The following is a 25938-nucleotide window of genomic DNA, read 5'->3' as shown; positions in this document are numbered from 1 at the left end:
GTTTTATTTGTAAACATGTGTAGCCTGTTTATATCGTCCTGACAACCTTTGTTAAGTTTATTTGGGTTACTTGCAATTCTTTTATTTAAAAGTTTTAATGACAAATTTTGCACTACATAAAATTTCTTCTAACCCTGCAACAACTCGATTGCAAGCAAAAAAACATAGGCTGCTATTGGACTGTAGAACGGTTTTTGAAATAAATGATAAGCATTGTATTACAGCTGTGTGCTCATCATTATAAATTGAAAACCTCCGCACTCAATGAGGTAGCGCTGGTATTTATACCTTTATTTTATATAGGGGTATGAAAATATACTCGTGCTGTGCTCGAACCTTTTTCGCCTTGCTGCCAGCACAAGTGATCGTAGTCGCAGCGTTGAAGTTGTGAGGGAACACATTAGCTCGATCTTTTTTCTGAGCCAGTTGAAGTCTCTCACATCTCTAGACAGCGCGAAGCACTTTGTTTATATTAGAGATGTAGACGCCACACTTATCGCGGTAGATTTGTTTGGACTCGCTCATGCGGAAAACAAACGTTTTTCTTTCGTCGCATCCATCGGATTTGTGTGAAATTCTGAAAGCTCTTCAGAAAGAGAGAAAAGACTAACAATTTTGTTAGACTGTCATACCAGGTCCAGACTTTAACACAGAGAACGGGGGTGCTGGTTGTTGTACAAGCCATTGGTGAACATGGCTTGTAAAGGCACAAACTATTTAAATATTGTTTCGCAAATCTATCTGACGAAGTTTTACCTTCAATCTCATTTTTAGTAGATTTGTATGGCAAGTTCCACGTTTTATTTATTCCTAAACATCATATAGATTTGTAGATTACGCAAATAACACGTTTCGTTTGAGTTCAAGGTTAAAATCGACACTGGTGAATAAACATGAATGCAACGCTGTAATACAAAGGTATTTATTGAGACAACAAAGCCATGACCTTGTTGTAAGTTTTAAACTGCTACAATAAGATAGCTGTAGCTGCATTGTGACGTATGAAAAGATAGCCAGTCAAGCGTAAAATTGAGCTTTGATAGATGAAAGTAATGCTAGAGATGAGAGACAGCCTGACTGACGCCTCAAAACTTGTCTTGTGGATCTAACTAAGGATCTGACACTTCGTAAGTTTGTCACCTTGTTAGCAATTAGCTTATAGGTGAGGACAATAATAAATTATTTATTTGTAAAGGGTTGCGCTTTTAACGTTGCTTGCAAAACGATTTGAATCGTAATTGTACAGATTTTGAACAAGACGATGTTTGAGATATTATTTCGTAAAAGGGCTGTTTGAGACAAAAAATATTTCATTGTGTTTCAAAGCTAGGTCTCGTCTTGTTTTTTTTTTCATTTCATTACCTTTTTTGTTTATTTTTATTTCAAAATTGTGATTTCGTTCAGTTTTTATTTTGTCCAAAAATATATCATTTTTTCTTTGTTTTTTTAATAAATCTTTCAAAAATGAATAGAAACACAATCAAGATAAAAAAGCTTTTGGTCAAAATAAGACAAAATTCTATTTCAAAATAGGTTTGTTTTTAATTTCAAATCTGAGGTGGCAAACATCAGAAATATACGGCACGAGGCAATGCAATATGAGATTTCTTTGCTTTCTGTGTTCTGAGATGTCCATAGCCTATATTTTGTTTTGATTTCAATCGCATAATGAAACTGAAGTGTTCGGATGTCCTTAACAAAACTAAAAAGATTTGTCACCTAAAAAACTATGAATAATACTCAATGTGTGCGAATTCAGTTTGCTTGAACACAAATTTATTTAATTCTTTGCCACCCAAGTTAGGTTATACGTTTTTTAAAGTTGTTCAGCTTATGCATGTAGGCAGTAAGCCTGCGGTCCGAATACTGTTAATGTTTTTTTTTTATTTTTTTATGTATGATAGCCTATATAGGAAATAACCTTAGCATGGATTTTGTAATTTTTTATTGAGAGTCTTCAGTGCATTTCGATGGGTGACTGATCAGAGTACTTCAGTTGTTTACTTGGGGCTTTTTCCACAAGCATGCAGCGATCACTAGTGTTGTCAAGCTAAAGTTGCAATGGAAATATTCATCACCGTTTCGATAAAATTTTGGTCACGAAAGCTTCTATATATTTCATTTAAATTACAGTTAGGTTGCATTGTGAGCACCAAATCTTTCAAGCCTCTTTATTGGACCAGTATTATTTTACTTTGTAGATTATTTTAGTGCTGCCAGATTATATAATTTGATTTCGTCGTCGTCACTTCTTTGCGTGAATGAAAGTTAAGGTCCAACACTCAGTAATTGAGTTTTGGGGAATCAGAAGATAAAGGTTCTCAACTCGGCCTTCGGCACTAACGAGAGTAGGGTGGCCAGTTCTTTTATCTTTGCCGCTTTTTTTTTCAGCAACTATGCTCACCCTGTTTATTACACCTTGGGTACAGGTGAGCGATGTTTTCCAACAACCAGCTTAAATAAGCGAGGAGTCGAACCGGGTTCGTATAATCGGAAAGCCAGCGCCTCATCAGCTGCGCCATCCCACCGTCAACGAATGAGGTGAGGCAACCACCGAATCTTGCTGTATGCAATTTTGCAAAGAAAGTCGTTGTTTCAATTAAATGCTCCTGACTGCATCTATTTCTTCGATGAACAGTTTGTGTTGCAATAGCTCGCGTTATGACGTGGATAAATGAAGGGCACATGCAATGGCTGAATTTGACTTCCACTTAATTGCAAATAATTTGCCGTTTCACAACCACAAAAACCGCGCAAACCTTTGTTTTACGCGCACACGACTGCATACATATGCGTCAAGACCCCTTGTTTGATGACGACCTCACAAGAACGAGATCTTTTATCTCGGCAATTAAACGTTTGTTCAGCACTAATTCTAATTGATGCATACTTTAAGTAATGGCCAGTTGCTGAGGCAATCTAGCCGCCGGTTCTGACTGGAGCTAATTGATGGATCGACAAATACTGGCTTGTAGATTAAAATCTTTGAAGAACACTTTCTGAAAAGTATGACGTTGAAGCAATTCCGGTTAAGACTCATGAGTATCGAGTATCCTCGCGTTTTAGCACGGTAGTTGAAATACGCACGATCTAGCTTTGAATTTTACATTACCTTTACTATTACTGATGTTAAGTTAATGCAAAAATAACATATTGTTTCGCGGGCACAAACTTCTTGTGGTTTAACAGGAATGTAAAGTTTGTAATTTAAGGGCATTCAAAACAAACATATTTCATTTCAACCCAAAACTACCTTTGTCGAATTTGCGTTTTAATTTTGCTTGTGTCGAATTGGCGTAAGTTTTGCAGTGAAGAACATAGTTTCGTTTTCTTTCGAGCGAATGAAGATTGTTTTTATTGTTACTAACAGCATGAGAACTGTACCTTTGAAGCCTACACTTCGTCGAAACAACACTTGGCTACTATGCCTAAATTCATTGATTATAGTTGCTTGTCAACCATGTTCCACAAAGAACTGTTTTGTTGCAAAATTTTCGTTAATTAATTTCATTGTTAATGCATGAATGCTTTCATGCTTTGTAAATTTTGAGAAGGATTTCTATAACACTTTCAGAAACCAACTGTAGGAAATTTTTGATCGTTGAAAATGATTTTTTAAAACATTTTGACCAAGTGAACACAATTTATTTGACCAAGTAAATACAAATAGGCTACAACTTATTGAGGGAAGTGATTACAACCGAAAGCATGCAATTAAATCGTCTATTACAGTTTGGTCGTACTTAGGAAAGGATTTGACGAATAATTGATAGATTGCAGCACCGAGGGACTCGTCAGAAGATTGTGTACGAACTTAATTTACTACATCAGCGGATTAACTTTGTAGGCTTCATCATACCACGAAGAAGATATTGAATAAAGATTTTTTTCCTTGAAACGGAAAGCTGATTGACGTAATCGCGATAAACATAATTGCTTTTGCAAGCCATCATCAATATACACAACGGCTGAGGTAATTCATATGAAAATCTATTTTGATTTCAGGAAAAGTAAAATAACTACCGCACTCTTTTATCGCTATTGCCATTGGCTGTTTGGCATGTGCTTCATTGAAGTTGTTGGAAACATATAGGTTTATTGTAAGCTAACATGCTAATATACTTGTTTCAACAGATTAACATGCAAATTGAAAGAATTTTTTTCCATGCAATTTGGCTTCAACTTGTAGGAAAATGATAAAGGCGAACGTACGATCCATACCAAGATATCTAAAGTTGCTCTTTTTTTGTCGTCTCAGCGTCACCTGATTTTGCGATGTAAAAACGGCAACTTTACTATCTGGAAAATTCAGTTGTCAAGTGCCCTTGCTATAGCAATGGCCAAAAAATTTAAATATTAGTCCCTACTGTGTTGAATCTTATGCACTGTGGGGTCAGGAATATCATAATCTAGGAACAACTAATAACACAACAGCGGTTTTAATGGTTACGGTGAGTCCCATACTTGAATCCAAGCATCGGGGCATGAAAAAAAGATCTCATTACACGAGGTCTTCTACACTGTAATATTGGAAACGTGCCTTTAAACTTTTAATTTATTTGAGAACTTGCCCTTTAAGTTTGTACCTTGTGTTTCACATTTTGCCTTACGCGTTTTCCATGATTTCTTAATTGGCCGCTGTTAAATACGCTTTCCTGACAGCGATGCGGCATTCTCCAACTCACAAATGACCAGCTCAGTGGCCGAGTGGTTTCGCCTTCGGCTCTGGTGCTGGTAGATCTGAGATCGATTCCAGGTCGGGTCAAACCGAAGACTTTAAAAACGGTACCGATTGTGTTCTATCCTGCATAGCGCAGTGAGAATGAGTCGGGTAATAATGTGATAACATCGTAAACCTGATACAAATTAAAAATGAGCCCTGTCGCTAAAAGACCTTAGCTGTTGTAGAGCGACAATAAATAAAACCATAACATTATTATTATTATTCTCCAACTCACCAGCTCAGTGGCAGAGTGGTTTCGCCTTCGGCTCTGATGCTGGTAGAACTGAGATCGATTCCAGGTCGGGTCAAACCGAAGATTTTAAAAACGGTACCGATTGTGTTCTATTCTGCATAGCGCAGTGAGAATGAGTCGGGTGATAATGTGATAACATCGTAAAACCTGATAAAAATTAAACATGAGCCCTGTCGCTAAAAGACCTTAGCTGTTGTAGAGCGACAATAAATAAAACCATAACATTATTATTATTATTATTCTCCAACTCGAGTTTAAAATAGCAAGTCAGTCGTTTTAGTGCCGCAGCTATGTGGGCGTTTACGTTGCCAGTTTGTGTTTGAGATTCAAAATAAAGTTATCTGTTCGTCTTTGAGAGTTCGTCCGAAATAGTCAGACGTAAAGGCTAGCGCGAAACATTACATACACAAACAAGAGTAGGGTGGCCAGTTTCTTTCTCACGGCCGCCTTTCCTTCAGCAACAACACCCACCCAATTGATTACATCCTGGGTAGAGGTAAGCAAGGGTTTTCAACAACCAGCTTAACAGCTTAAGCCAGGAGTCGAACCAGGATTGTATAGCGAGCGCCTTATCCACTCCGTCATCCCACCGCTATCGCTTATGGCAAACTAAACAAAGTGAAACGTAGAAATGTTATCTTGCGCCTTTTATTTTATTTCATTGCTGGCAGTCACTTTGTTCAGAGGCTATTAGTGAAAAGCGTTTAATTGCACGCGAGGCGTATATTTGCTAGGCTTTTAAGACCGTATTTATTTGGGTTATTTATTGCCTCAATGAAGCCATATTGCGACCCTCTTGGCAGTGGTAAAAGCAACTGTTTTGTCAATAAAACGCACCACATGGAAAGGAAATTCCACTATTAAAGTGTGGTACATCTGCTACACGTGGCTTTCTTTTTATCTTTTGCTTTTCTTCTCTCTTTAGACTTTAACACCAGCAAATTATGAATTTATGGACGCAAATATAGTCTACTTTGGAAAATACAAAATTAAATGAATTGAAACAAAAAAAAATTGTTAAACTGTTGTGACGTTTGAATGGATCATCTTTATTTTACATAGAAAAATAACTGTTCTGCAGAATAGCTGGTATGCTGACATCAGTTCGCATTATAAACGAAAAAGATTCATTGTTAATTGTTTGGTGATTGCAAGTTTTGTGTAAAGTAATAAATTTCAAAGTTTAAACTATTTTTAGAAATACTAGATGAACTCATTCCGAAGAAGGAAGTTATTTTAACAACATAAAACCATTGAGTTTCTAACTTCGTCTTTGAGGTTAAGACTTCAGGTCATTGACTTTTTGAGTAAACAGCACATTGAAACGAATGATGTAATAAAATCACCTGAGCTCATATAACAAGACAAAGCTGGCATCAAGATAACATACCGTTGGTCAGTAGTCGTCCCTTTTTGATTTTTGTTTGCTTTTATGTGGTATGAAAATCACAATTGAACAGCTTTCCGTAAAGATTTCAGATAAATATTAACTTCTGAAGGAAGAAATGGCCCATCGCACCTGTTACTGTCCCTTGGATACTGACAAAATTAAAAATTGTGAAACAAAAGTGATTTTAATTTTGCTATGTTTACGTGGCGGAATTTCTACTGTTGACAAGTAATATCACTCTTTCAATATGCTTAACCTGAACAACCGTAGTGTAAAGGCTTGAGGAATAGTTTGTGTGAACAACCTGTTAAATTAATAAAGCGTATATTGGAAGTTTCGCGTAGGTTGTCTTTCAAATGGATGACACCAAAATAATTCATGCTGGATTTCCCCAGCCAGACTGCCATCAACATAGGCCTACAGTATGACATGTTTGGTGTTGGGTTGGAGTGAATTTGTGAGCTTGTGGATGGTGAGTTCTTAGTGTTTGTGGTAGAACAAAGTCACAGCACTTGTTGGCTACCCACTTTTGTTATCACTCTGCAGTGTTTTGTTTATTTAGATTTTACAAAACTACTCAGTAACAAACTAGGGTAAAGGTTATCGTTTTTGTATCGAATCCTCAGGTGTGGTTGTGTTAAAATAAATTTCATTAAAGAAAGCGCACATTAAACTGAAACAGGTACCACTTTTACGTCACTTGTAAATTTCAACTTGCATCTATTTTTAGAAAGGTATAATTTATGCCGCTTTGACAAATCAATTAAAGATATTACAAAAACACGTAAAATACCAAACTTACATTTCTTGATTAATGATGCTCGATGTACGTTTCGCTTTGATGTCTCTCATTTCGATTCAAGACGACAAATACCCTAAGACATGATGTTGTATATTACAATAATTCACTCTGAATTATTGCTGCCAAACGTAGACCTAAATTAAAACATCATATTCTTTTTGTTGCAACAAGTAACTATACTGTTGTTTGATGCTATTTGCGAAGTTGTAAATTGTCTACTTTTTCGGTACGGTACATATGTGTTTAAAGTGTCAGTTCAATCACCAAACATATTACTTTTTAACTTTATAAAAGAAGTAGTGGGCACTTTGTCAAGCAGTCATGAGTCAAATAAACCTTGTGTAAAATTTATCTTTGGTTTGAACAGAAACTCTTAATCATTAGACTTATGTTAGACCTGATTAATTTATTTTATTTTTTTCGAAATAGTATTTTCTTCGTGTCGAATCTTCCAGGAACGATTTTCCCAAAACCATCTTTTGTTTGTCACAGTTTCGATTACGTCATACGAGGATGCATAAAAAAGTTTGCAAGACAAAGGTCTTCCTTCAATTTTCTTATCAGGTATCAGCTTTACTCGATCTGTTCGGTTCCAGCCCATGGTTGTATTTAGATATCGGCCAAGGATATTTAACTGGCAAAAGCAAACCTTAAAATAAACGACTTGTCTATTGCAGTGTTTACTGCTTGTTATTTTCCCTATTTCTTTATAGTTTGTCTATTTTCATGAACATGTTCCACAAGATGAATCTTCTCTATTTAAGGTGTTGTTGACATTAATTTGGAATTATTGAAATTTTGGTTAAAAATGTTATCGTTTAAAAACAAGTTTGTTCTTTTTGGTCGCCAGTATTGCAAGCGTTTGAAAATAAAACTTACTTTAAATCCTTAAGCACCTGCCAACCTCAATCGGAACTAGAATATATAGCTTGAGTCGTCAATGCAAACATGATAGCTAGCAACCGATTGGAGTCATGGTATCTATATTACTTTATCACACGACGTAAAACAAGATTTTTTTTGTACTTTTGCCGCGGTCATCTATCTCGTTTCAGACCTAAATTCGCTTGTAGAGTTTTGCAAACGAGTAAATACTCCATCATGGACACGCCTTCTGTCATCAACACATGACAAGTGAATTATTGTACGTCATGTTTCACAAGATGAGCATCATGAAATATGTGATCAGAAAAGATTTTGGAAAACGTTTTATTTTTTTAAATTGACAACTGCTTAGCACTCAGTTTTAAAGAAATTGATTCTGGGTCAGGGTAACAATATAGGCCTATCCTACCCAGCTACAGTGCTACAGTATACGGTTAGACTGGAATTGTCTGTCTTGTAAAGCTTTGAGTGCAACACACATCTGCAATGGATAAAGCGCCATTTTAACACATTCGTTAAATACTCTTGCTATTATTCGTTGTTAATCGAGCAGAACTCTTAAGCATCCCAAGAGCTCAAGATGGAACTTTTTAATGGAACTATCAAATTTAATTTTACCATTTCAATGACCACGTGGCTAGTGTCCATGCCTCATGCGTTTTTCATATTATATCAATGCTAGTAATAAACCGGAGTTCTTACTCTTGTTCAATTTCTAGATCGCGCCAACTACAGTCTTGATTATTAGGCCTACCGCACAACAACAAGAAAACTGTGTGGATATGGCGGCAGACTTGAGGCAAAATTGAAATGAGCTTTAGTTGTTGAAGGAAGTCAGCTGCAAAAACGCAGCAAAAAATGAACTGCTGAATGGGTTACTAACTAAAGGTTTTGAAACTGGCAATTCTATGAAGTTTAGTGCTTCTGCTTCTTCTTCTTCTTTCGTTTAAGACTAGATCAAATCAAATTTCAGGGCAGGTGGTGGAGAGCCAGGTGAGTGTAGCTTCGTCCAGCGTTGCTATACCATGCGTCCCATTTGGTGCCTTGTAGATGGGGCATTCGAGAACGACATGGTCAGCAGTTTGTTCCTCCACGCCACATTAGCAGGCCGATGAGGGAGCCAGACCCCACTTTTGCATGTTGGAATGGAAGCGACCGACTCCGGTTCGGATTCTGTTGAGCTTGACCCTAGTCGGCCGAGGCAGGTCCATACCAGGGGGGCGCGCCACCGGGTGGGGTATAAAACCATGTAGTTTGGTGTCGGTGGCGCACCACGCTGCTAAAAAAGTTTAGTGCTGATCTACAACCAGAATTACAAAATCATATTTTTTTCAGCTTTTTTTAATTTTTTGTTTCAATTTTTTAAACATTAATCTATCAGTGTTAAATTGGGCTTGTTGTGGCTCTTGGCTTCACGACAGATTAGCCGTACAAATAGCTAACTGATTAGCAGTAAAGCGAAAACTATTATGGTCTGTTCTTATTTGCACTTTGGCTGAAAAGCACATTGACTATTTGCTTTTTCAGCTAATGGAAAATGAAATATTTATCACACCTAAATAATTGGTTTTCGTTTGCTTTTATATATTTTGATCAGAAGCTGGCTAGACTTCATCTAAATGGAGGATTTTTGACGTTGCTAAAATGCATTTGGACATCTAGCGACTTATTAAGCGTAACTCAATAAACGGTAAAATTCTTTCACAATGTTTCATCAATTTCCATAAAACACGCAACCTTAAAATTCCAAAAAGAATCGCTCTTTTAGAATGAAAATTGTAAAAAAAATGTGTTTTTAAACATCCATCTGTTTGACTCATGATACGGGAAAACGGTCCATAACAGAAGCTAAGCTGAGTTTGATCTTCAAATGAATCGACAAGTCAGTTAAATAACATTGACTTCCTATAATTTTGACATAAAAATGATAAATTATAAAAACCATTAATTCGAAAATGTAGTACACATTATCTTGCGAAATAAGTTGATTATTATTTTAGCTTTTTCACTTGTTGTTTTTCAGCTCTTTCTATGGGTTCCATGTCATCCATGCTCGACTTATAATCAACCTGATTTCCTGCTCAAGATTTCCTAGCAACGGCTAATTAGAACTGTGGTGATTGAATAAACAAAGCCGTAGATTTTATGATTATTGCTCTGAAAATCGTTTGAATGATTTTCAATGTGTTCATGCCTTTGTTGGATCAGAAGTAAAACAGGAAAAAAAAACAGTAAACATTGTCTTTCACGTATTTGAACAACTTTCATTAAGCGGCAAAGTGCAGTAATCTTATTTCAATATCTGTCCAAAGATTAAAGCTGGAATTTTTGGTAATGAGAAAGTTGTTATTCTTGCTAGATCTCGCTAATTTACGATTGTTTGCAAACAAAACCGACGGAAGCATTGACGGAGTTTCAACAGTTGGCGCCAAAGGCTTAATTTATAATGTTGTGTTTGTAATATTTTATTCGCAACTGTTTGTGAGGTTATTTAGGCGAAATATATATTTTATGAACTTAATAATTCCTTTGATCTTGAAATCATCTTGTGTTTGAATCCTGTGGAATTTCTTAAACTAATTCATTAATCTCTCAAATAAAAGAAATAAAATTAGAGTGTGAGAGCAAGAAGATCATTGCAAACTTGAACGTTGTTTGGCGACTTCTTTTAAAAAGAAAAAGGAACTCGATGATCGTATTTTCGTACTCATCTAGTTATCAAAATTTTTGTATACTTGTTGCAAATGTAAAGCTCTAGTTATTGCTCTTTTGTGACTTCTGCGATAGCAGAAACCAAAATAGTACCACTTTACTTATGAAATTTTAGTTTCAGATATCTTAGAGTCCTAACTTTTGTTTGTTTGAAAACTTTTTGCTAGATTACTGTTTCGTCTGCTTCATATGACATCGCAAGCATAGATTGCATCTTTTGAGAGAATGAACAGAGTTTACGCTGCTTGTGCGACAAGTTTCACATTTAAAAAAAAATTCTGTTAACGCTCAACGGCCACCAAAGCAAAAATTTAATTAGCACTGTTATGTTGTGTACATTTCACAACAGCCAACGTGGTAACGAGAAATAACACACAAACAGTCGGCGGGCTTTTATCACACTCTTTTAACCACTTGTTTTAGTATGGAAGAAAACAAGCGATAACCAACTTTTATTGCCTATCCGAGCTATTATTAGATCTGAACCGAATTTAAACTACGTCCAAGGGAACGCTGCTCTCAACATTTAATATTGACCAGTCGTTATCCGACAAGCAGATCAGTCCTTTTGCGTTGATTTAGCGTTTACAGAGGTTGAATCAATGTAACAAGGACTTTTACTTGCTGGGAATTGTACAACAAAGCCGGGTACTAGCCTATGTCGCACCAATGCGTGTTTGCTTTTTGAGTTGTAAAATCTTGCAACATTTAGTTACTTAAACAAACTGCCTAAATGTACTGTAAGCCATGTTCAGTTATTTTAAATTGATAGTTTTTCAATTAAAGTAAAAGCATTCAATGCAGCAAAGATTTATCCTCGAAATCTGAGTTGTACATTAATGTAGGCTACGTACAAAATATAGAATAGAGTGATTTCAATAAATTAGGTGATGAAGAAAAAATGGACATTTTACATTTACTGCAATCCAACATAATAAAACCTCACGTTGTAAAAACATACTTTTATGCTCTATCTTGTTAACAAACATAGTTACTGCAATTTATGACCATTTATTGTAATTTGCCATAAATGTACTTTACTGGCTCATAAAATAATTATGGGTGTCATGTGATACATTAGCCTCAGCAAGATTGTGATACTCAAACGTAGGCTGCTATGTGTGTATCATGATAAACATTTGCGATTGGAATCGATATTTGTCCAAAATGTGTCGTTTGATGGGATCGTAGACTCGATTTTCGCTATCAATGGATTTCCTTTCTTTTTGTTTCATACCTTATCCACAATTACTATTGATACTCTAGGGCTGCTTGTTTCGACATTTCAAGAGAGAACATTGTGTGATTTTCCGCCCTATATGAATGACATCGTACTTATTCATTTGAGCATATGCTGTTATGCATTTCGAAATCATATCGTCCAGTTGCAGAAGCATAACAAGCTTTTTTCATCCTTACACTTGCACATATAAATTCCGAAATTCTTCTGATCTATTTTGTACAAACCAAATTTTGCTAGTTTGCATCCGTCACTTAAGTTCAAACTTAAGTCTTGTTAAAAAATGGAAGATCATACCTACGATTGTAGCCTATTGGCTGAATATTTGTGAGCCATTTGACGACGTTCAGAAAAATTAATAATAATATGGTTTCATTGTTTTCGCTCTTTGTTAGTTAAGGATTTTTAGCGATTTGACAGTTTTAATTTTTGCGTTATATTCTCGAGGAGACTTTACAATACAGGTATCCCGACATATTTTCAGCGTTTTCGACAAGAAAGATTAAAAGCGTTTTTAAAAGGTTTGATTTGAGCTGATCGAGATTCGAAACCATATCTGTCTGGAAACAGAAACAGAGACACTGACCAGCCGGTCACAGGGCTGACTTGGTGCAATAGAAACGTGCACATCTGGTTTGTATGCAAAATATAACTTACAACTAGTAGGCAACTACTATCTCTTCTGTCAGTCGATCTGTCGGATTTACCCACAAAGAAAACATTTGGTGTCGCTACTACATGCTCACGACAACTGCTAATAAGAATGCTTGCTATGGTTTATTCATTGCTTCTTTGCAAGGTCTAAGAGTTTTTAGAGAGAGCCGATTGTCCAATTTTAGTATCATATTTGCGATACGACCCAAACAATATCCCATTTATTACAACTGCTTTATAGAAAAGACACAATCAGTACCGTTTTCAATACGTTTGGTGTCACTTGTCTGTAACCGAATCTAACCCTACCAGGAGTAAAAGTGAGAACATCGACCAAAAGATCGCCAAGCAGATTTCTTTCACACAAACTGAGACTGATTCTTCTGCTAGCCGTCCAACTAGGTAAAGATTGGCCGATTGATTTATATTTTAACTGCTTTTGCTTACACTGTGATTGTCCAACAATTGTACGCTACTTGCTTTCTAAAAACCAACCATCAAATCAACGTTTTTCAACTTTTCTTGCACTAAGTAACACTTTTTGCATAAAAGATTACTTGAAACACCTAATGCGTGTCTGAAAAATCTAAATTGTGTTGTCGCAAAACAATAAACATTGAACCTCAACCAGGGTAACATTATTTATTTTTCAGCGTGATACCCCATCTGGGCTTTTTTTACAGACGCTGTAATGTTAGTCGAAAACTACCAGTTTACAATCTGGAGTGTTTGTAAATACTTTTTACAGTAGGCTAGGTTATATTTTATTGACTAAAATGAAGTTTTCTCTTCTACTGTTTAATCACGAATTTTACCGAAAAATGTTTGTTGCTCAAAATGATCCATTTGCATCTGTTTGTATTTAAAAAAAGCATTGAATACAGGCTTCAGTTATGACAGCTCTTGGATAGCATTGGCATTGTCATACTCTCTGTCTTTGTATGATAGCTCCATCCTGGAACGGAAACTACAGTAAAGGCTTGTTAGAAGTAGATTTTGATTTTGCGATTGCTTGCTGTGAAACCGCAACAAATGACGTAGTCTTAAGAGGACTGATACTGTTGTTGCTCGGTCATTTACATCCAATGGAAGAAATAGTAGAAAAGTACAATTTATTGAACGTAATAGTAATTTGTTTATTTCCGTAAAACACTGTTTACTGTAATTTCTTTAAACAATTTTAAGTTTCAGCATCAGCATCGAATGACTGATGTTTTGTAAGCTTTATCATGATTTAGTGATAAAATGATAATAAAGACAGCTTCGGAAAAGAAGAAATTTGTAATTTTTCGGAAGACTTTTATCACATTGATTCTTTTCCTTAAAAACTTCTGCCAAGCTTTCCAATGCTTGAATGGTTAGTTATAGTATGACGCACTGAGGTAAGATAAATTTTAATTGAAAGGACAAAAAATAACTTTTTTGACTGGCTTGCTGACACGCGTGACTGTGTGAACAACTTCCGGTCACGTGACAATCCAATTGATGTGAAACAGGTCATGTGGTCGGAAAAATCATCAGGGACCTTGAAAACAATTGCATTTTATGCAAAAGTAATGTTCTTTTTTTTAAATTGTCACTTGTTCATGACCTTGAGGTTAATAACTTGTAAATTACCTCTTACAAAAATATTTAGGTGGTAAATTTAAACAAGCAAAAGTTACTTCTTGTTTTGAAAAAAGACAAGATGCTGCGATTTAAATTTTGCAATGTAGATTTTAACAATCTCGCTTACCAAGTCACACCAGAAAAAAACTGTTTGATATGATCGGATTTCCGTTTGGTTAGCACACAACATGCCACAGCGTTTCAAATCGAGTTATTAGTTTGCTGTCATTTTTGTACTGGGGAGTTGCATCGAAAAAACATTCAAGGACAAACAGCTAAATCAAAATCAAGTAGCAAAAACTAAAGAAATGTCCTAATCTCAATATTTAGTTTCTTTGTAGACTACGTGGCTAAATTCATGATGCATTTATCTCACATAGGCTAAACAAGAAACCGAATAAACATAAAAAAGTAGTAGCTCTACTCTGGGGTTAATGTAACTTTAATTAAATAAAAAATAAAAATGCAACAAACCAAATGTTATCGTTTGGATTAAATGAACGTATTGATAAGTCCTGTGAGACGTTATGGGCAAAGGGCAAAAGTTCTCAAACTTTTTGTGCTGCGTACCCTTTCGATTTTTCTACGTGTATGACGAACTCCAAAAATAATAGCATAAAGTGTTTTAAAAAGACAAAACACAACAAACTGTTCCTTTACACTTAGAACCATCATTTCACACATTTCATGTAATCGATGAGGTTGACGTTTCTTCAGGAGTAAATCTATTCTGGGAAGTGTTTTAGAAAAGTTTAGCTGAAAGTCTGGCACAAAATTTGTTCTTCATTATGCACATGCTTGAAAAGTGTTGCTAACAATTGTAATTGGATAGGAAAAGCAGAAGACTATTCACCTATTTTTTTGAAACTGCTGGATGTGACTTTACCATGGAGGCCAAAACTTTTCCATGGAAGAGACTTCAAACATATCTTTGGCTGTTAAATCATTCAGAAGTTTCACAAATAAAGAGGTCAGAACGAAAAGCATAGGCTACTTAAGTCACATTTAAATAAAACAAATTCAGAACACTTCAAGCATATGTAGCCTACCATGAATACTGAACACATTGTCAAGATATCTGTATCTAAACTTGGTACCCAAATCTCCAAAGGCGTTTCATCTGGTGAAGATATTTTCCAGGGTATTTAAGGTTCATGGCATAATTGCTTATGGAGCTCAGAATTTATTTTTTTCAAAAATGACTTTTCGTTTTCATCTTTTCAAATTCATCTTGCAAGCCGTTTGTGAGAGATTTGGGAACGACCCCAAAGGGATTCTGAATCAGGCGATAATCAAGGTCGTCCAAATCAGGAAAATACGTTCCTAACTGATTCTGCAATGAAACCAAGTGATTCTGCACTTCACAAATGCCAACATTTCCTTTCTCTGCAATATTCCGAACGTTCGCTCATGCTGTCAAAAATTTCATGTCGACAGGATATATTTTTATCAGACAAAAACAAAAAATGACGACTGCAAAGAGCGAGAAAGTATAAGGGTCAAAACAAAATATTAGTTATGGTGAAAAGATTTAATAATTTTATGCTTATATTAGCATTGCAATAACAGCGATTTGTAGATGTCTAAACGTTACACTCGGCAAACTTAAACTTTTTTCTGGGTCGTCACATTAGCGTTAGCAACGATTTCTGAAAATCATTGTTACGAAAAATCATCACAATGCCAGTAAAATTAACTTGCTCGAGTAGCCTACCCCAGAAATTTCTCTTAGGTTGATTGTGGCAGAACTTACAAAGCAAGTTTTCTTTCAAAGCCCTCTGTTGTTCAACGTAGGCCTATACGTAGTTATTTGATAATGTGATGACTATTTACTGAATATGCATGAAAAATGATTTTTTATTGAAATTATATCGACCATACGCTTTATGGTAGGTTAATCAAAGTATGAAATTTTTTCTCAGTAAGTGCATGAGTAGCCCTGATGGAATATTAAAAATATATAAATATAAAAAAAGTGAAATAAAAGAATATTGAAAATAGTGTTGTAGCTAATGGATTGATCAAGACTTTAATTGGTTGGGATTCCCACAAACACTTTCGTGCAATCTCGTTATTGCGCCGAGTGCTATCCTTGTTTTTGTTGTTGTCGTCGTCACACACGCAACTTTGTGGTATACTGTGACGTCATGGATTTTTGATGCGTCATTTAACAATGTTTCGGTTGAATGCGATTGAGAACATGTCTGCATTGCTACCCAATTAAAAGTAGATTTTTAACAAAACAATATTTTGTTGAATTTTTTGTTCGGTGCACCACCTCAAATGATGAAGATGATGCAGGCTATGTAATTATGTGTGTTTTCGACTATAGGCTAAGAAGACAAGTTTTATTCAAAGGTTATGTTTGATCGTTTGATCGTTATGTTTGAGGTTAATCAAACTGGTCATTAATTAAACGCAAAGAAGAAATTTGAGTTACCAATTGATAAACACATTTGTAGCCTATAATGAGAATAACATAACGTTTGCTTCTTTTTAGGATTTATAGTTTGAGGTAGGTTGTGATTACGGTTGCGATTTTGTTTTGTTAGGTTTGTTGATAAATAGTAAAAATAAGTTAAAATATTTCAGGGTAAACTAATTCAATTTTGTTATATTTTTATTTTAAACATAACTATTGAATTAACAGAAATCGACGAGATAGACAATGCATCTTCACATTGGAAAACCGTGTTTGTGTGGCATCTGCATAGAAAACTTTTAAAATCAGAACGTATCCTCTTCAGTCTTTATCCACATCATGCATGTATGTCATATGGGTTGAAAAAATAAAAGTTTTTCTGATAGTGTAGCGTAGTCAACTGATATTAGTTTTTGCACAGCCCTTGATACAACTTTTTCTTTAGATGTTTTGAATGTAAACACGTTCATGTCGCAAACTGGTTATTTGATTGCGCAAAATCACAATGCAAAGTTCATCCCTCATTGCTACACTTATTGGAACGTCATAAGGGAGGTATGAGCGGTCAAGGAGCCGCCAGCGGTGTGTCATAAGGTCAAACTTGACACAAATTGAGTTGGATCAACGTAATGGCACAAATCTCGCACGCACTCTGGCGCAGACAGCGTGTCTGGCACGAGAACAAAATTCTCGTTATTGAGATAAATAGAAGCTTTTTTCGAGCTATGCTCTCTATCTTGCATAATATTGCTTGTATTGTGATTTGTATTTTTAGATGAAATAAGGCTTTGAGAAACTACATTTTATAGAAAATTATACCATTTTACAAAGTTGTTGAAGTTAAATGGGCCACTGTGCACATTTCTTTTCTCGTAGAAGCTTTCGGAGCAACGATTTCAATTGATGTGGTCAACTATCGAAGTATTTACATCATCACATGAGAATAAATTAAGTGCAAAAAAACGTACAAATTATTGTTTTAAAAACTTAATTCATATCTTAAAAACTAAAAAGAATATAGAAAAGGTGAAACCTCATCTTTACCAGCATACCGATTGATAAACACATTTGTATAAAGAGAATCACATAATGTTTACTTCTTTTTAAGGATTACAGTTTGAGGTAGGTTGTGATTACTGTTGCGATTTTGTTTTGTCTGGTTTGTTGATAAACAGTAAAAATAAGTTAAAATATTTTAGGGTAAACTAATTCAAAGGTTTCATATTTTTTTAATTTGCGTTTTAAATGATTTTTGTAATTTTAAACCATTTCAGCGTTTACACGCTTTCACATCAATGTGGAGAGAGGTTCAAACATGTCATCTAATGAAATTACAACCTAAACCAAAGACAAACAGTAGGATACCTTTATAAACAGCTCTTTTGTTGCGCTTTAAACTTTGGCAACAATTTGAGGTAATTGAGCAAGACAAATAGCTTGGCGGTTGCCAGCTCAAACTGAACAGACAAAATCTGTTCAAGTAGATAAACTGTTAAACGTATTAACTCTCTCTTTTGATCTTGGTTAGCCTTAGCACAACCTTTCAACACTAACCGCGTAATCTGCTTAAACCTTGTACATAAACCTTGGCGCCATGGAGTATGAACGTGAAACCATCTTCACGCAGAATGTGTCATCTAAACACTTAATGGTTTTTTCTTGACCCCGGCGAAGAATTTTGTCATTTGGAAGAGAGAGGTACGCAATGGCAATCCTGGAGGTCTATGACAACCCGACGGCAAATCAGCCATTGTTGGCATTGGTTCAACGTCCGCAGACCTTGAATAAATGTAAAAATGGCTGGTTTTCTGTCCTGGAGGGTTTTAGAGCAAGACCAAGGCAAGTTGGACCATTTTTAACACTTTCATTTTTGGCAAAACTCAAAATGTAAGCAAAATATGTGCAAGTATCTAAGAATTAGCTTGAAAAAGGAGTCACCCCTTAACTTGCCATTTGGTTATGCCTCTCGAAGTTTGTCTGCAAATAAATTGAAAGCATAAAGAACGTTTTTTCATGGGTTTCGTCTTAAAAAAATAAAATAGATAAATAAAGTTATTTTTTTATCTATTTTATTTTCACCTTAACTTATTGTTAAATTATGTGACGTAACTTTTTTGTGTTCTGGAAAACTAAAGATACTAGATGGTTCTGTCTATTATTAGAATATATATTTTTGACTCCCAATAATATCCTAGATTTCGGGATCTGAGGCGCTTGTGATGGCTTTCACAGGGTAACATCATCGTTTCAAAAGACTTAACACGTTGAAACGCAAGAGTCTGCAAATCTATTATCCCAGGAATGTTAAATCATAAGGGATAAAATCCTTTGTTACTTGAAAGCTAAAGACGCCTTCTCTAAAACGATTGGCGCCACTCTGAGTCATGACCGTAATATGACCTATCCCATCGTTAGACCCTGTGAAAAGTTTTCACCTTTTGCGCAGAATTAACGCATCTGCTTGTGGTCGTTTGCTTCAGTTCTTTTGCTGTTGAATATAATATTGAAACATCTAGTAGTTCACAATCATTGGTATAATTAAGAGATTTTTTTCTACACAACGCTCAGAGTTCAAGACGGATACCACTAAACCTTGCACGCTTACATTTTTTTTCGTATAAAATGGACTTGTTCCCTGAATAGTTACTATGAATAGCGTTGCCTTTCAAAATAAAACAAAAACTTTGTAGAATTTGAAGCAATTCACATTTAGATGCTGAACTTATCTGTTTTCGTTTTGTTCAAAAACTGTTTGAATTTTGGTGTTATGGTGCTCAGGTCGAAAGCGTTAAAAACTTCAAAGAATTAATCGTTTGTTTTTACCTGCACAACAAGCACAATCTGAAAGCCGTGATTAGGCTACTTGAGTTATTTGCTTGCAAATGATCCTTCAAGTTATCAAGTAACAGATAGATTGGTAGAACTTAACCTCTGCAATTTTGGTTATTTTCAATTCGGATTTAAGTTTTGCAATTCAAGGGAAATTTAATCTGTAAACAACAGATTATTTTTAGAGCTATCTCAAGATTTATCATGAAAAGAGAGCTTAGAAATAAATCACTCGTAACTGCTTGTCATTTATTTTGATTTGCGGCTGTGTAAATTAATTGTAAAATATCACTTCTGTGCTTTTGTGGAAAGTTGTTATTCTAGATTTATGCCAATTTTCATGACGTTACACAGAAAGTATATTTTGCCTGTTTTTTCTACGTGTATAGTATTTATGTGAAACTTCAGATTTAGATTGGAAAACTAAAAAGTATGCAATTGCTTCAAAAGACAAGTCTGGTGATATTTATTCTCTTATATTTTTGTGCGTTTTAATACAGGTCGGGTTTCGGTAAGAGGGCTGAGGCCATGTTATTCAACTCGGAATTTGCCAGGCAAATGCTAACTTAATAAACACAGTATTTTGTTCGAGCCTCTGGTGTCTAGGGGTCATGCTTTTATCCTAAGAGGTTTTTCCTTTGGTGAAAACACAGTTTAATTCACTATGTTCCAGCAACAGATCTCTATTTGAGAGCCTCAATACATTTTCAGACGTTCAACTAAAAACATTTTTGGCCTATAAAATCATTTGGGGTCCAAAATTATACCCTGCAGCCTACACACAGGCCAAAAGACGTGTTAGCGGTTACTTTCCATGTTAAATTACGTAAAAATACACATCTTTTGACCAACTTTTAAAATAATTTGTGTTTTCTGTTTTCTTGTCTTCAATCGCACTGCAGTATGTAACTTTGTAAATTTTGTTTTGTATGTTATTCGCACTGAGCATGCGCATTGTCATGGTGCGCGAAACGTCAGTGAAGCAATAAATCAACCTGTTTGTTGTTGCTTTTATTTACAATAATGTAAATAATGAAGCAATAAATCAACCTGTTTGTCGTTGCTTTTACTTTCGCTTGCATCAGATGAACGTTGCAACTAGTGCTAGAAACAATACTTGTCCTGATGAACACCCAAGCTTTTCAGTATTCAATATTAAACTCTATGATGTGATGTTGGCTAAGTGGTAGATATGTTGAGATCATGTACCAGTATTTTCACACTTTTATTACAAATTGCCACAAAACGACGGACAAACTAAAACCTGGTGGGCCCCAGAATGGGTACGAAATGCGGTAAACACAATTCCTTATGCGATGTCAACTGGATTGGCAAGAAAAGGCCTTCAGCAGTGGGCTACCACAGGATGAAAAATGATCTGATGTAAGATTTTAAATATCCTTGTTCTGTAGCTGTGTATCTATTTTCTTCGGACAGATAAGAAATGAATGGGCCACTAAATGGAGGGGGTATGAGGGGTGGTAAACACAACTCTGGTTAAATCACACAAAAACAACGTAATTATTTACAGTTTACCACTTTCAATTAAGAGTAAAACTTTTATTTACAAATTGAAAAAGCGTTTATTTGAATCTTGTGTCGGCATAGTATGACGTTGTTAACAGGTGGTTGGCTTTATAAGCTGTTAAAAACATGTTCAAACTGAGAGCTGACCTTTATTGTTTTAAAAACATCTTTTACGTTACAGTGCAGAGAAAAATCTTGCCACCTTGCCAGGTGCGACTTTTTATTGATTATCTGGACAGTCATACGTTAGTTTGATGTTGCATCACGTTCAATAAATGACATAAAGTTACACTTTATTTCTCATCAAATATTTCATCACAACAGGTTTTGCCACTGAGACCATCTCTTGAGCCTTACTTTTTATCTTACCGCTAAATTCACACCTACGTATGTTAAAATTACACTTACAGTCATATGGTTGTAGTTATTCAGTGTGACGCTAGCATAGCTTCACATGAATAGAAAATCTTAAACAAACTGTTTTGATAAGAACAATGTACTATAACAATTTACTAGATAGCTGACACCTTGGGCATCTTTACACAAAACACATGTCCATTGTTACATTTCACAAAGCCGCATCCTCCTTTGTTCGGTACATCAAGGCTTTGAAGACTTATGTAAAGTTTGTACTGCCACATGACAATTTTTTCAAGCTTATCTCATACACATAGTGTCGTAGACCCTTTTACTCTTCAGTAAAATTTAAACTTAAATACTTTGTAAATTTTTATACAAACTTCCAAAAAAGTGTTCGAAAAATTAGAGATTTATATGAACTATTTCCCTCTGGAGTTTAATAAGATTGTTTAGTCGTACATTATCATGCGTATCTTTTAGACATCAACAATGAATGTGGGTGTGTGTGCTAAAAATTAAAAATGTTACATAAAAAAATATGATATCAAAAATGGCGCACTAACCACATTTTTGACATAAATGTCATATTTGAAAAAACATCTAAATGTCAAAAGGACGGATTTCTGTAGGTTAATTTCCACATTAATGAATTGTCTCTCCTTGACTGCTTCTCTCCTGCTTCTATCCTTAGACGTTGTTGTTTATTTTTCATCATTATGGTTGTTTTTATGGTGGCAATGAGGATGATGATGATTTTGTATGAAGTTTGTAGTTTAAATCCCTAACTTACACATTTTTGTGATTTTTTTTTGTGAATTACATAATATTTAAATAGCTATCATTTCTTGTAGTTGCACAACTCAGTGGCTTCATTAAAATTCTTATGAGCGACCAACCAAATAAAACTTTTCTTTTTTCTTACCACCTCCACTGCGCTTGCTGCAGTATTACCAAGAATTTAATGTTGCCAAAATTCTATGACTGGCTGCGACACAAACAAAATGAATAACCTGGCAAAGAAATTGCTTCAAATATAATAGTAACAAGTGGTCGCTTTTATATGTAAGAATTTCATTTTGACTTTTGAAGGTTTGCTTCTTATGAGTCACCCAATTTTTTTTTTCTCGCATCAACTCGAAGAACTGATTCAGAGTAATTTTGTGGTGCTGAATTCGAATCTAAGCTCAGATTTCCTCTATCACATCACTTTGTTTTGCAATATGCATGTGCTATTAGACCTGATCAAAAATCAAACATTTTCAAATTGTTATTTTCTCGCATTATTTCTCATGATGAGAAATCCGAAAATAACAACCATATTGTCCTCAGATAATGGGATACCCTGCCTCAAGAGGCTTAAACATTTCCATTTTTGCCAAAACCACCCATTTTTGACCTGTTAAGCGATGATTCTGACGGTGAAAGTCTTTAGTTCAACTGAAAACACTTTCATCCAATGCCTTACTGATAGCCCACAAGTGAAAATCAAAGTTTGGATATTTGGCATCATTTTGAGAAGTGTGGGGGGAATAAGAAGATTAAGAGCAGTATTTAGCGCTATCTCTGTTTATTGAAATGCAACTTTTTTTACTTGTCGAAAATTTGGCAAAAGAATGACCAGTTCGTTGATCAAGGTTTTCTCTATAGTACTTTGTTAACTAAAGCAAGACCGTCTTTTTTATTCTATTCTGTCCACTTTCTTGACAACCTGGTAGGAAAAAGAGGGCGTGGTAACCAAGTATGCCGTGACATATCTAGCCACGATACAGTCGTATGCTGTCGGTGGAAGATGCGTTTTTGCCAATGTTCTGCATTCACACATTTACCCTGGAAACAAAGGTTCAAATAGTCTTTTACGTTTTAGCTAAACAAAAGGTGATTCTGTGCTTCATCGATCAGATTAATAGCTTTACTGAGTGTTTGCTTTTAATATATTGTGAAGGCTAGGAATATAAGTTTGTATTTGAATTACAAAAAGCGACATAATAAAAACGTAACAACATTAAAAAGGCGTGCTTAAAATTACATGTGACTCTGTTCACTAAACGTATTTTTTGTTTCAAGCTGTAGGGTCCAGTACTTATTGCTTAAATTGATTATTATTTTTACAAGAATGATAACATAGAGGGGAAAAAATTACACAACAAAACAAAGAGATGACAACACAAATAATATAGACATCAGGATATCAGGTAGGTCTGGTTCAAGCTCGAGTAGTTTATTCCATCTCATGGGATTCCATTTTGTGTCATGCTTCATTCGATTCCCAGATTTTTTTAAATCACACGTTCTGATTTTATTTGGATGGACTGAATATTTATCTGATCAGTTTCAGCATATTTGCATAAACAAACCTAGCACATAAACGCAGACAATTTCACAAAATATAATTTGAAGCTTCAAAAAAAATTAACCGAGGTGGTTATTGACTGTAAAACGATATAGTCGCAAATTGAATTCACTGCTGGATAACGGTCTTTCTCGCCATCTAGCGCTAGGAATCACTACATTTACAGATCCATCTATGGACAATTTGATTCTGACAATTGAGCCGTGTTGAAATGATCATTGATCTAGGTCCACTAAGAGTGACTTTTAATGTTTTACTAAAGGTCCTTTTGTAAGAAAACATGATTTATAATAAGTGAAAAGCACAAGCAACAATTATTCCATGGCTAAGAACTTTTCAAAATGAGCTTGATTTTCATCCATCTTAGAGAAACTGCTAGTCTCTTCAGCACGCCAACAACAGTTGTTGCTTGGTCTAACCCATACAGCAACTTTATCACTGAACAAATGTTATTATTCATTGTAAATATATTGTATAGTGTTATGCAGAAACAGTGGAATACCGGCTTCCACTTCTGATTTTGGAACCCAAATCTCGATCTTCTCTGCGATACGCTTGCACATGATAGGCCAACGCACGGCATGAAAATTGATGCAAAACGCAAAGCTTATATATCTTGGTTTCAAAGATGCTCATAAAGAAGTAGATTTTCTTTTTGCTAGTTGATTGACTGAGTTTAAGGAAGCTGCAAGCTTTGAGAGCACTTTTAAAGTTTTTGCGATCTAAATCGTTTGACACGTTATCGACATCATCAACTTTTACAATACGTCGTTTCTTCTTTTACACGGGCAACAATATTGAAAAAACAACAGTTAAATATAGAAACTACAAAACTATTTAACTTTTACATGGTAGGTCTACAAGCGTATGCCTGGTGATTGAATATTTTGATTAAGTAGACGAGCAGGAAGTTGCTAATGCCTATGCACTTGTAAGCCTCACCACACCAGCTGCACAACCGAGTGATGGAAGCCTTTGCACCTTGCTCGAAAAAGCACACCTTTCTAGAGTACACGGCCGTATCCTTTTCAGGATACTCAAAGGTGTGCCTATAAAGGAGGAAAAGAAGATTGATTGACTTTCTTGCATTTCCGTTCACTAAGGAATCTAAATCTTCAATCATCGTCCTAAGCTTGAATACGACAAAAAAAGTTATCTTTCGTAAATATACACCTTCCAAAAGATATCAGTAAACATTTTAAAAAACACAGGAGCATGCAGTCAATGGTTTCAGGACAATTTCTTTCCGGACAATTGCCTCCCGGACAATTTCCCCCCGGACATTTTCCCCCCGGACAGTTGCCCCCCGGACAATTTCCCCAGACAATTCCATCAAAAAGTGCAGAAAAGTTTTTTTCTTAATTAGCGCTAATGGTTTGATTCTTATTTGCGACAGAAAGACATATAAACATCGCCACTATAGAAATTTAGCCTAAATTATGAGCGATTCCTCTTAAAAAGTCAAGTACATTGCGATGTTCACAGTCTTCTACAATGGTTGCAATGCGAGCTGAACAGTCTTGATAGCTTTTTTGGGCGGTGGTGCAGGAAAACCTGCAACCATTTGGTTAATTGTTACCGTTGCTAAAGCCTGCTCGCTCTTTAATGCGTCCATAAATTTCCAAACGTTTGGATGACATGCAGTAATGTTAGCTTGAAAGGGGGTATGCTACCCTTCTAACGAATTGTTTGTGCGGGGAAGAAATTCCACTACACGTTCAGTCATGCTCCACATGCTGATCCTAAAACGGGGTGATCGTCTGTTGATGCGTAGCCTTCTTCCGATGAAGACATCTTCAAAGTAATCTACGATCGAGTCAGCTTGTGTTGGCATAGTATCCTGAAGTGTTTCAAACGCATTAACTACGTCATTTGGTCGAATGAAAGCCAGAGCTGGAAGCATACGAATTTTCAGAGCAAAGTCCAGCATCTGCCTGATATTGGCCTTGCAATCTTTCCGCCTGCCTTTCCTTTGTTCGGGGCAACGAGTAACGATGTTGTCACCAAACATCTTCGCGCTATGAGTATTGAGTAAACTTCACCAAGTCATGCTTAAATTTTATTATTCTCTTGGTACTCGATATCCGGGGCATTTGTCCGGGGGACAATTGTTCTACAAGGGCAATTGTCCTACGGGGGCAATTGTCCGGGGGAAACTGTCCGGGGGGCAATTGTCCGGGGCA

The sequence above is a fragment of the Aplidium turbinatum genome, chromosome 6, assembly GCF_918807975.1.
Source record: "Aplidium turbinatum chromosome 6, kaAplTurb1.1, whole genome shotgun sequence".
Taxonomy (NCBI): Eukaryota; Metazoa; Chordata; class Ascidiacea; order Aplousobranchia; family Polyclinidae; genus Aplidium; species Aplidium turbinatum.
The sequence above is the reverse complement of the archived record's forward strand: the minus strand, read 5'-3'. Positions refer to the sequence as shown.